Source organism: Staurois parvus, unplaced genomic scaffold, assembly GCF_062004578.1.
Source record: "Staurois parvus isolate SC_StPar_1 unplaced genomic scaffold, SC_StPar_1.0 ptg000696l, whole genome shotgun sequence".
NCBI classification, from domain to species: Eukaryota; Metazoa; Chordata; class Amphibia; order Anura; family Ranidae; genus Staurois; species Staurois parvus.
Window position 1 is genome coordinate 791,964 of NW_028318492.1, and position 12,793 is coordinate 804,756.

Here is a 12,793-nt window from a genome sequence, read left to right on the forward strand (position 1 = left end):
CGGTACTACTGCTGCCTTCCAAGAGTCAAAAAGTTTTGCGGATATGGACATTTCTGGTGGCATATGATCTAGTAAATAAATAATGGCAATACAACTCTTAATAATATCCTACATTTTAAAGTGAGAAATAATGTAAAATCCAACGTCAATCTACACTATGCTTGCATAGTGGTATCTGAATTTCCAGAGTCAAAAAATGGGTACTCTTTATGTGACATGAAGTTTTGTAACTTCCAGAACACAGAGAGGGAAACGGCATATATTTTGTAATGACATCATACATCACAGAGGATCTTAAAAAGCCCCAGATAAATGTATGCTTGCCTTTACACGCAGCTCTTGGCAGTTTATGCATCATCTTTCCTATACATGTCACTACAATATTTTTATTGAATGGTTGCATTATTAAATATACTATTTTTCCCATTTACATATGTTTTGTTAAAGGGAAACTGTCTCCTCAAAAGTGAACACTTAAGTATGCAATAGTTATAAGTATAACAAGAGGCAAAAACAAATAAAGCCATGGGTCCAATTAAGAGCTACCACATCCCATAATTGGTGAACAGATAATAAACTGTCTGCCCAAACAGACAGAAAAGGTGCTCAGGACTTTATAGGTGCATTATCTCTCAGAAAAACAAACACACATAAAGCTATAAGAAAATCAGAAGAAAAATTCAGTATGAGGAATGATTGGTTGTTTATCTGATTGTTAATATAGTGCTTTTGACAGCCAATTCTGAATGTTTGGATGAAGAAAACGAAGGTGCAAGCTAGAAAATTTTTTATCGTACGTGACTACAAAGTCTGATTTTCACTCAATGTACAGTACTCGTAGGGAAGTAATCAAATAGAAAAAAAACAAGCATGATTAGAAGCAAAGAACAACCCGGATACAAGTGGCAACAAACAGAGAAATCATATACAAGAGAGAAATTTTGCCCTTGACGCTTGAGATATTTTGTAGAAGTTAAAGTGTTACTAAAACCCAGGACCCTGCAGTCTGGTCTCCCACAGTACACACAACATAGAAATGCAATTATTTTAGTAAATATAAACTACTAAATACATTTTCTAATCAGCAGTTAGAACAATCTTGTGACTTCTATCAGTGTCCAGCTGAGAATTGGTTAAAACTCATAGGAGGAGTTTTCATTGTCTTCTCACTGCCCTATGATATTGCATAACCCCTGACCCTATGTCTAGACACTGTTGATTGGCCCTGTGCTGATCACATGCACCCTCCCAAGAAAAAGAAAAAACTTTATTGCATTACACACCAAACTGATCATGTGCAGAGTGTCCCCAAGGATATGTTCTATCAGGAGATGAAATGGGAAACGTGGAAGAAGGGGAGGATTAGAGAAGACAGGACCATACATCATTTTTACACAATGCAGAGGATTAACCCCTTAAGTTCCACAGTGAGTATAACAAGCATGCTTTACAGCATATACAGACTGATTGTACTGTTGTGGGTTTAGTAACACTTTAATATCATTGTCTATTACATCATGATGTGCACCTTCGTGAAAAATTGGACCAGCATCCGATTTTTAATATCCATTCAATCTAACATTCCAAGTGCTACACACCGGATCAAAACACCATAAAGATAGAATTACAAGTGGTGGAGAAAGTCATAGACTCTTAGGGAGGAAAAAGATATCCAAAGTCTTCACCAAACCCCCTTGGGAGAAGTCATTTTGTTCTCCTACTGAACACCAAGTGGGGATTTTTTTCCCAGTGTGGATTTTTTCGGAGCAGTCGAATGTAATATACATGTATGTGCTGTGGATTGGGCAATGAATGGGGGCACCTATAAAGTCCCTGAGTACCTTTTTTGGCTGCTTGGGCAGACAGTTATTATCTATAACAAAAGGCCAAACTTTTTTATTTAATTTTGGATAGAGTGGAGAGGGATTAGAACACCTGCCAATTTTTATTGCTGTCTGTGTCCCTGTAGGAGAGATTCAGCCTCTCTATTTGTCCTGGGGACCATTATCACCAAAAGTGAAAGGAACTTCCAAATCTTGAGTGGTCCCCAGAACAGAAAAAGAGAGGTGATCATCCAATTGGGACAATAGTTCTGGCAACCCTGGTGAATACCAGAGATTTTCCTCTTCTTTGGAGGGATTTTCTTTCACTTCTTGTTGTGGATATGAGACAGGAAGTGAATGGAAATCTCTCTAATTAACTAAACAAAGGCATCCAAAATACTTGTATAATGCACATGTGTCAAACACAAGGCCCGTGGGATGAATCCGGCCCCCCAGGTCACTTCATGTGGCCATCGCACCCAGGGCTTCTTTTCAGCCGGAACGTGGCAGAGGTCCATTCCGCACCTCCAGCTCTTGTACTCTGATCCCCACTCACCACTGTCACTTCTAAACGAAGCCTGCACTCATGGTGGGGACAAGGAAGGTGCACATGCAAGTGCAGTATTGGATGGGGCATTGGGTCATAGGTTGCACTGTGATCACCTGTTGCACAGATGCCAAACCAATGATCTCCCTGCAAGTGAGAGAAAGAGAGGCAAAGCCGCCTACACTGCCAAGCTAGGCCAGGTAGGTGAGATGCGAGAAAGATTTGTTTTTTGGGGGGGGGGGCAAGAGACGAGGACTGTGGAGGAAGAGGCAAGGGATGGGGGGCTGGTGCAGAGGTCAGAGAGGAGGACGGGCTGACATGAGATGTGCACAGCCTGTGAAGAGAGCTGAACCCTGCACACTATATGTAGTGCACGCCTCAACCCTGCACTCTGTACACAGCGCACTCCTGAACCCTACACTCTGTATGTAACGCACCCCTGAAACTGCACTTTGTACATTGCACACTTCTAAACCTCAACCCTGCACTTTGTACATAGTGCACTCCTGAACACTACACTCTGTATGTAATGCACCCCTAAATTCTGCACTTTGTACATAGCACATCCATGAACTCCTCACATAATACACTCCTGGTAGTTATTGTCCCTTTAAGATCCCCCCACTGTGCAATTTGGCCTCACCCAATGGTCGATGCAGTTGAGCGGGGGTGGGGGGGTGGCGTTTGGTTGAGTTCCTGCGCCTATGCTGTGAAAAAAAAGCCCTGGATAAATTTATATAGTTTCACAGATACAGTTGGCCCTTTAAGGGCAGCCATAATGTTGATGTGGCCCACAATAAAATTAAGTTTGACACCTCTGCACTTATAGATTCACCTTGCATGAAGGCATAGAGGGTGGTGACTCTATGCAGGTTTCAACTCTGGTGTGTGGTCATGAATCAAGGGTTTTAAGTCCTAGGGGGAGGTTATGCAGACAGTCACAAATACAGATAATGTGAGGGTGTGGTCACAAGTCCAGGGGGATTCAGATGCAGGAGAAGGGAAGTCTATATAGAGTGGACATTTGTACAGAGAAGAGTTTCAAGGAAAGCTAACAGCCAAAGGTTTTATAATTATACTGTAAAGCCCAATTCACATGGGCTTTGTCTGTGCTGCAAAATCAGGTGGCTTTTTGTGTGGTTTTAATGAGCCTCAGCTGACTGTCATAAATCTTAATGGACGCACACACATCATTGCGGCCATAAGGCTTTCTATCACAAGAAAAAAGTAGGGTAGGCCAACTGTCAACGATTTCCCATAGAAATGAATGCCTATGGACGCAGTTGCGGTGCGAGCAGCATATCACCTCCTGATTGTCCGCTATGTATGGGCAAGCTGCTGCTGACAACGTGATCCTCCTGGATCAAGCATTAGCAGCATTACCTGTGTGAAACAGGCCTTAATATACATCCTGTCCTCTCTATGCAATGATGAACACTTCCAGTTTTCACTGAGGATTCACCCAGTGTTTCCTATAGATGTGCAATGTACAGATCAGAGCCAGTTGCACTAATTTTCCTTCGTAAATGTGAGATTTACTAAAACTAGTGCACTCAGAATCTGGTGCAGCTGTGCATGGTGGACAATCAGCTTCTAACCTCAGCTTGTTCAACTAAGCTTTGACAATAAACTTTAGAAGCTGGTTGGTTTCTATGCGGAGCTGCACCAAATTTTGCACTCTCCAGTTTTAATAAATCTTCCCCAAAGTCTATATGATCAACTCTGAACAACGGTTCACAACACATGATGATTGACAGTCCTGACCAGCTGCTCACAAACACAGGGGAATTTAATTCCTTCCTTTGGGTAGATTGACTAAAAGCAAATAGACTGTGCACTTTGCAAGTTCAGTTGCAATCATTTTCCCAAGACCTTAGTGCAATTGGGGAAGCTCTGTTGATGCAATTTTTTCCTTGCACCTGATCGGGTATTCCTTACAAAATTAAGCGTTACCACATTTAATAAGGAAAATGAGTGCAACTGCACTTGCAAAGTGCTCAGTCTTTTTTCCTTTAGTAAATCCACCCCTTGTGTGTTATAACTTTGCCTTTCACTGCTAGAGGATTCTGTCACTAGGAATGTACGTCTTCAGAACAGACCCTTTCTAGATTTTTGCACCGTAATGATTACATGGTCCTGGCACACAAAGTATTTACTCTGTACAACCCATGTCCTAGCTGAGACATATTTTTATCACCAGAGTCTGCATCCCCAAACCTTTTTCTTATGTAGTGTGCAGCGAACTCTCCACATGTCTCTGTTGCACTAAGACGTGATGGATTGCCGTCCTATCCATTCGGGCCATACATGCATGGGGTGTACTCTCTCCTGTCGTAACGGCTGAGCTCATCATAGGGAACAGGAGAGAGTACATGTGCAGCCTGAAAGAACAAGGTGGCATTCCCTCCCATGGAATTAGGGGGCACTAGTCCCAATGGCCACTCTGTCCCTACAATAACTCGGAACAGACATATTACAGGCTACAAAAGGTTTTAAGAAGGCTTCCTTTTAATGTCCTTTTCCTTTAGGGTAGCACAGTGGCTAAATGGTTAGCACTTCCGTCTGGCAGTACTAGGGTCGTTGGTTCGAATCCCAACCACGTCACCACCTGCCTGGAGTTTGCATGTTCTCCCTGTGCCTGCGTGGGTTTCCTCTCACACTCCAAAGACATGCTGGTAGGTGAATTGGATCCTGTCTAAATTGTCCCTAGTATGTGTATGTATGAATGTGAGTTAGGGACCTTAGATTGTACACCCCTTGAGGGTTAGGGACTGATGTGAATGTACAATATATATGTAAAGCGCTGCGTAAATTGACGACGCTATATAAGTACCTGAAATAAATAAATAAATGTGATTTTGGCCTACATTCTTTGAACAGAAAGGGAGCCCTGGCTGGTAAAAAAGTTTAGCACACTATGCAGCTATATCCATATGGGACAGCATAGCATGCTTTTTGTAAAGGGGAACTTACCCTTTAAACCAATCTTATTGCTGACACAGCAACATTGAAGTAAATCTTGCCATGCCATTCACCCAGCAACATAATATACGCACACACTAAACAAAACGATGTTTTATCCTGTTTCTTAAATCAGTCCATAAACTGCTCAACGGCTATTACCATTACATACTTATGTTTAGACTTCTAATGCCTACTTGTGGCCTAAAGTGACACTGCAAATGTTCTACATACAATAGTAATATTGGCCTTACAATGCCTACTTGTGGCCAAAAGCAACACTGCATCTCTTATATATTTAAGAGACCTGGAAACATGCTCTGTATTTTTGCACACAAAAAAGATAAAATGAGTGATGTTGTGATAGATTACTCTGATAATATATGGAATTAAGATACCTAAAAATAAACAGATAAGACACAGCTGAAAAAATATATTTGCGTGTAATCAGTCATTGGTGAAGGTCATCAAGATGAGGAAGTAGCACACAGAAATGGAAAGCTCGTAAAACATACCTATACCATACTTGCTTTGTCTAAGTTGACCAAATACCAATAACACTGACATTACGGTTAAGTTCCAAAGAAAACAACATGCCTAGCACGAAAAAGGTTTAAATAGTTTTTAATTCTTTTAAAAAATATAGTTTCAGATACCGTTTATGCAACTGATACTTGAATCTACACTCGTGTCCAAGGGGCATCAAATTTGATGGTTTCCATACTCTACTAGTGAGCTGGTTAAATGGCTCTTTTTTTTTTTCTTAAAGGCTAAGTTCACATTTGGAACATATGAAATGCGCCACATGGCCACGTCATTCATTCACAGAGTTCTGTGAATGAATGGTCTGCAAGTACTGCTACGGCCGATGGCTTGCAATTCTCAATAACCTGCGGGGGCAATGATAAGCATTATCATAGTTCATTGATTCTTCCTGCCATTCAGTATGGGAGGTACGGGTAGACAATATACTGAGTCTGCAGGATCCCGGTATTGCACCAGTGATCTGCTCATCGCGGGTGCAAAGCTTTACAGACGTCAGTGTAAAAAAATTATAAATGCACAGTTTTTAACTTGCAAAAAGATGTGCAGTTATTATTTTTTTTATAAAAGGTGAACTTATCCTTTAAATAAATCACAACCAAGATAACATGGGAGAATAGAAGGGAGAGCAGCACTACCCAGTATGAACTACTTGCCATACGATGACTATTATCTCACTGGGCACCAACTGGATGGATTTGTTGATCATTGCCTTCATGCTGGTTCCGACTCCTGTGCATATACCCATGGCAGGTAAACTACGCTGGTGAAATACATTTGGTCAGTACAAGTAGTTTACTCTATTTTGCTGTACATTTTGTACAATAATTCAATAAAGTAAAGGTATAATGTGTTTTTGTACATCTACAAAACATTTTCGGTATGGAAGTGTAAAAATATTTTTGTACAAAGTAAAGGAAAACAAATAGAAGTACAATCTAAAAAGTGCACTAAAATGTAAAGAAATCTGAAAAAGTCCTTGCTGCCCCCTTTACTATATGCAACGCAATAAAGAAGAGAGTAAGCTTCTATTCACACCTGATTATTTTGTAGTGTGTTTCCCTTCACCTGACTAAGCTCAACATGCAAAATCCCATTGTTTGCAATTGGGCCTGGTCACATTTGAATGCTCCGTTCTACACCCTACATTCAGAGAAGTACCTGACCTATTAGGGAGCTCTGGCAATGGTAATGAAGAGTCTAATCTAATTTTGACACAGAATGGGCTAATCAATCCCATTTCATACATGATTGCAGTGCACCATACGAGTCCTGCACCTACAGCCTTTACAGATTTATAAATACCCTAATAATGTATCTACTGTACTGATCTGAACTCAAGCTCTCAGTACATCTAGGGCCAACCTGTTATCTACTTGTTATCCTCCCATGTTTGCCAAAGGGGGGATGCATTATCACAGGACTGGAAGACATCTGTTCTGTATTAATGTTGTTCCACCAGTGTGCACACTCTTGCTCTGACATTTGTTATAGATGAAATTGAATGATATTATCACAGTTCTTCCAGCCACTCACCTAGCTAAGAGCAGCAGCAAAACAAACACACACCTTCACTTTATTCACTGGACTAAAGGTATATTCACACTAGGTGCAGTAAGACGGCAATGGGTGGCTATTCCAGCTCAGTCCCACTACAAGACAAAGAAAATGCCAACGATAAAAAGAAAAATGCCTTACCTCCTTAACCAAAGATAAAGCAAAATGCCTCACCTCCTACCTGGCTGTTTTTCGCTACCAAGTTGTAGTGGTGTGTACTGAAAAAAAGTACAGCAAGCAGCACTTTTTCCCAGCGCAGTGCAATGTGAGGCAATCCACCTCCTTGCACCGCGTGGCGGTTAGTAGAACTTAATGAAATGTCACTGTGTGACATTTCAATAGAGTTTGTTTAAAACAAATAGTGAACAGTTCATTGCACCGAGATGGGTGCATCAATACTGCTGTCACCCCACCGCACTAATGAATAGAGGCATTGTAAGACAGTGGCTGTTGTGAATGTATCCTAAGGGGCCCATGTACACTGCAGCTGATAAACTCACGTTTAGGAACTGTTCAGTGTTTTTTTCAGCAGCCCCTGAACTCACCCTAATGTTTTCCTATGTGTCCATGTACACATCATCGTTTACAGTCGTTTACAGGCAGTTGAGTTTACAGTCGTTTTTTTTAATGCAGAAAACTTGCGTTCAGCAGTAGATTTTATCAGTGTTTCAAATGTAAAACGATTCTAAATGCCAGTAAATGCGGCTAACCGCGTTTATAGACATTTGAATTTTTTTTTAACTCTTCCATTTCCAGATGCTGTCCAGAACCTTTTTTCATCATGAAAAATGCGTGCAAACTGTTTTCCCGGTACTCAAATGGACCTGGCACACCATATTTTGAGGTTTTGTATGAAAAAAAATATGTTAGACACTGCTGCAATAATTTCTGCACAGAAATGAGCTGGAACACATCCAAACACCACACAAAAAAAAAAAAAACAGACAGCTAATCTCAACAAATACTGCTCTCTCTGTTTCTGCTCTATTTCTCTCAAAATGTCTGAAAATAGTAAATTTTTTACTGTTTTTCAGTGCTTTCTGGGCATTTTGGAAGGTCTCCTGAGGTTATCTTAAAAAAACACTTCTAAACGCAATCGCTCATAAACACGCATAAACATAGTATGCAAACGCTGCTAAACAGATGTTTTTTAATCTACATTTTCCAGCAGTCAGTTTCCATCGTTCAGAAGTGTCCCATGTACATGGGGCCTTAAAGAACATTTGCTAAGTGAATAATTCCTACTCCGTTAAAAAATACAATGTACTAACTGCCTAAATCTAAATCGGACTTTGTATCCATGCACATGGCTGTACAGTGTGCAGAGCATGTGTAATCACTCCCAGGATCCGCTGCCGACATGTACAGCGGCCCATTAAAATGAATTAGAAGATACGGCTACATGAGATTATGCGCCAGAGGTTGCATAAAGCACCCACACAGACATGCTCTGAAAGCAGATAGCATGCATTCAGAGCGTTTGTTCATGCGTGTACATCACCTCGTTTTCTTATTCATCCCAATGGGCAGCTGTATGCAGAAGCTACGGGTCTCAGGAGAATAATTACACAGGCTCTGCATGGCCTCTGTATGCCTGTGTACATGAAGCCTAAACATAAATAAACAGCACAGTGCAAGGATAACAATACATGGGATCAGGACTGGACTGGGACAAAAATTAGGCCCGGGCATTTTAGACCGGCCAGCCAAATTTTTGGGGGGCGGAGGGGAGTAGCGGGCATTCACGGGTGAAGTTAGTGATGGGATATTCACGGAGTAGGTCCTCTGCACTGTAATGTAAAGGGACAGTGAATTGATTACAGGGCAGTCCCCTTCATATCACAGTGTCCCTTGCAGTCATGCCCCTGCCTCTTTTGTCTGTAGGTACAGTGCCCCCCTTTTACACTTTGCCTCCCCCACACAGTCCTACTTCGGCAGGGCAGAGGCAAGGTTCAGCCTGTGTGTCCTCTTCAGGGTCTCCTGCCCCTCCAACGATGTCATCCTATCAGCAGAGCAGGGGTGGGAGGAGCTGCAGATCTGGATCATATTAATAAGCGGGTGATAAGCTTGTGAATATGAAAAGACTCCCGCTCTCTATGCAGCTCCTCCCACCCTCTGTTCTGCTGATAGGATGACATTGTCGGCGGGGCGAGAGATCCTGGAGAGGACAAACAGGCATAGCCGCATAGCACCCCCCTCTCTTGAGCACTCTATATATAAGATCTATCTATCCAAGTAGATCACTCATTCTTTATATATGGGATTCCTCTCTATATATCAGATCTCTCTCCTTCTATTTCTCTCTCCCTCTCCTCTCTCTCCCTCTCCTCTCTCTTTCTCCCTCCTTCTCTCTCTCTCTCTCTCTCTCTCCCCCTCTCTTTTTCCCTACTTCTCTCTCTCTCTCTCTCCCTCCCCCCCCCCCCCCTTCTCTCTCTCTCTCTCTCCCCTTCTCTCTCTCTCTCTCTCTCTCCCTCCTTCTCTCTCTTTCTCTCCCTCCTTCTCTCTCTCTCCCCCCTTCTCCCTCTCTTTCTCCCTCCTTCTCTCTCTCTCCCTTTCTCCCTCCTTCTCTCCTCCTTCTCTCTGTCTTTCTCCCTCCTTCTCTCCCTCTCTTTCGCTCTCTCTCTCCCTCCTTCGCTCTTTCTCCTTCTCTTTCCCTCTCTTTCTCCCTCCTTCTCTCTCTCCCTCGTCCCCCCTCCTTCTCTCTCCCTCTTTCCCCATCCTTCTCTCTCTTCCCCCCCCCCTCTCTCTCTCTCCTTCTCTCTCTCAATCCCTCTCTCCCTCCCCTTCTCTCTCTCTTTCCTTCTCTCTCCTTCTCTCTCTCAATCCCTCTCTCCCTCCCCTTCTCTCTCTCCCCTCTCTCTTTCTCCCCCCTCCTTCTCTCTCTCTCTTCTCCCTCTCTCCCCCCCTCTTCTTTCTCTCTCTCCCCCCTCTCGCTCTCTCTCTCTCTCCGGAATCTCTATTTCTCTTTCACACACCAGAGCTCTCTCTGTACCTCTACTACTTCTTCTGGCTCTCCACGAGTTACGTGTCATCGCTCTGCAGCCATTGACTGAGTGTAGTATGGTCCCTGAATGCTCCTCCCCAAGTGTCAGTCCGGGTCCCACCCCCTCCTCGCTCCTCAGTCTTCTGTGTTTGATCTGAGCAGGGGGATCAGGGCTGGATTGACCATGGGAAGGGGTCAGTGCAGAGCTCCAGCTCCTCTCACATTGGAACAAGAGGGGAGACACAGGCACGGCTGTATAGCGGGAGGTGAGTGGTGACTGCGGTCTGTTTTAGCCCTGTCCAGACCGCGGTGATCACTTACCTCCCGCTATGTGGCCCAGTCATCAACAGGCCAAGGACTGGTACCAGCCCCGGGGTTGGGCACGGCGGCCCTGGCCCACCGTGCAAATGCCTGGTGTGCTCTATGGCCAGTATGGGCCTGTATGGGATCCAGAAACACTGCAGTAGAAACTATTCTAGTGCCTTTGTTAAAAGAAAATAACACATATATGGGTTAAAAACAAAAACAAAACATTACATCAGCAACAGAAGTAAAAAACCACACTAGGCTGGGACTTTTATTTGACCATGTATTTTCTAGCTCCGTTCTAAAGTTGAGCAGTAGAAGAATAAAGAAAACATATGGCAGTCATCAAGATTCTTAAAATCCCCTGAAGCTTGGTCTGTAAGTGTCTGGAAAGTCCACCAAAATGTAAATGTCCACAAAAAAGAGTTTTCCCACATTGGAATAAAGGCTGACCACAGTGTTCTTACAACGTGTTACGCTTATGCAGACCTGAATATTTACAGTTTAGTTGCCTCTTGACCACAGGACAATTCTATGTATGCTAATTTGTTCTTTTATACATTCCTAAAGTGTACTATACTTATTACAGTCTTTGAGGTCTCTTACATTTACCAACTGTGTAGCATATGTACGGGGATCCACTAAAGTGGCAGTGTCACTAAACAAATATGTAAAATGAAGTCCTCCTCTCTGCCCACAATTCTAGTCTCAGCTATAAAAAATAGAAGCTAACTGATACATTTCCTGGATCTGAGACCTCCAGTGTCACTAAAAAAAATATGTAAAATGAAGTCCTCCTCGCCAACAATTCTAGTCTCAGCTATAAAAAAGAGAAGCCAACTGATACATTTCCTGGATCTGAGACCTCCAGTGTCACTAAAAAAAATATGTAAAATGAAGTCCTCCTCTCTGCCCACAATTCTAGTCTCAGCTATAAAAAAGAGAAGCCAACTGATACATTTCCTGGATCTGAGACCTCCAAAATTCTGAACTGATTCCTAATCCTATGTGTAACTCTCTGGATCCTGCTTTAAACAATATGCAGACCTTAGAAATTAATCTATATTTCAAGCTGTCAGAGAAAGAGGAAGCCCTGTAGTACTTTCAGAAAAGTTTTATTACTACTCACTGGCATTCGTGCCCATTTCCATTTAGCTCTGTTGTGGATTTACATCAAGCAGCAGTCAGACAAGGGGAAAAAAGAAAAGTAAGGTAATGAAAATATGGTAAAATTAATAGAATGGTCCCCGCACGCTCAGATGTACCAGAAAAAAAGACCTATTGAAATAAATATTAAAGCAGCTAAACACCTAATCCTATACCTATAGGTCAAAGATGATCATTTATACAAAGTGGTGTAGCACTAACATAACACAAACCATAATACATATATGTGACAATGGGTGCTCAAAAACACACAGAGTCAGAAAGACCTATTAAGTGACCTGTAAATGTAGTGAACCCAATCCCATTAAGGTATACAGAACAAGTGACCCTTAGTACCCACAGCTGGGACTCAAAACTATAAGTAAGTGAATCCCTGTGGAGGGATAAAGATAAACTAAGTGCTCAAAATGACATTGACCATATAAACAGCAATGGTGCAACACAGTCCAACAAATGTGAACACAACAGCGGTGCTCCAATCTTCTCGGTCATGCAAAACGCACACTGTGAATGCACAACACACCGGTTGGTGCTCCTAAGAATAGCTGCAATGGCCTCTCACCTCCACTCAGCGACCCCTAGGGGCCACAGAGCCTTGCGGATCCCTCCTGGATCCTTCCTGCATGAGTACTCCTGTTGGTCTGATACCTGGGATGCAAAGGACCCTCTGATGTACCGTGTCTTCACAGAGAAACCCCTCTGGGTCAATGGGTAGGCAGGCAGATGGATGCTTTCAAATGCTTAATTCAATGGCCCATACAACAGAAGAACACATCTTCCATAGTGTAATACCGCTTTATTAGGTAATAAAATAAGCTAAAATATAATGCACTCACATTTCAGCAGACTTAGCTGTTGTATGGGCCATTGAATTAAGCATTTGAAAGTATCCATCTGCCCGCCTAC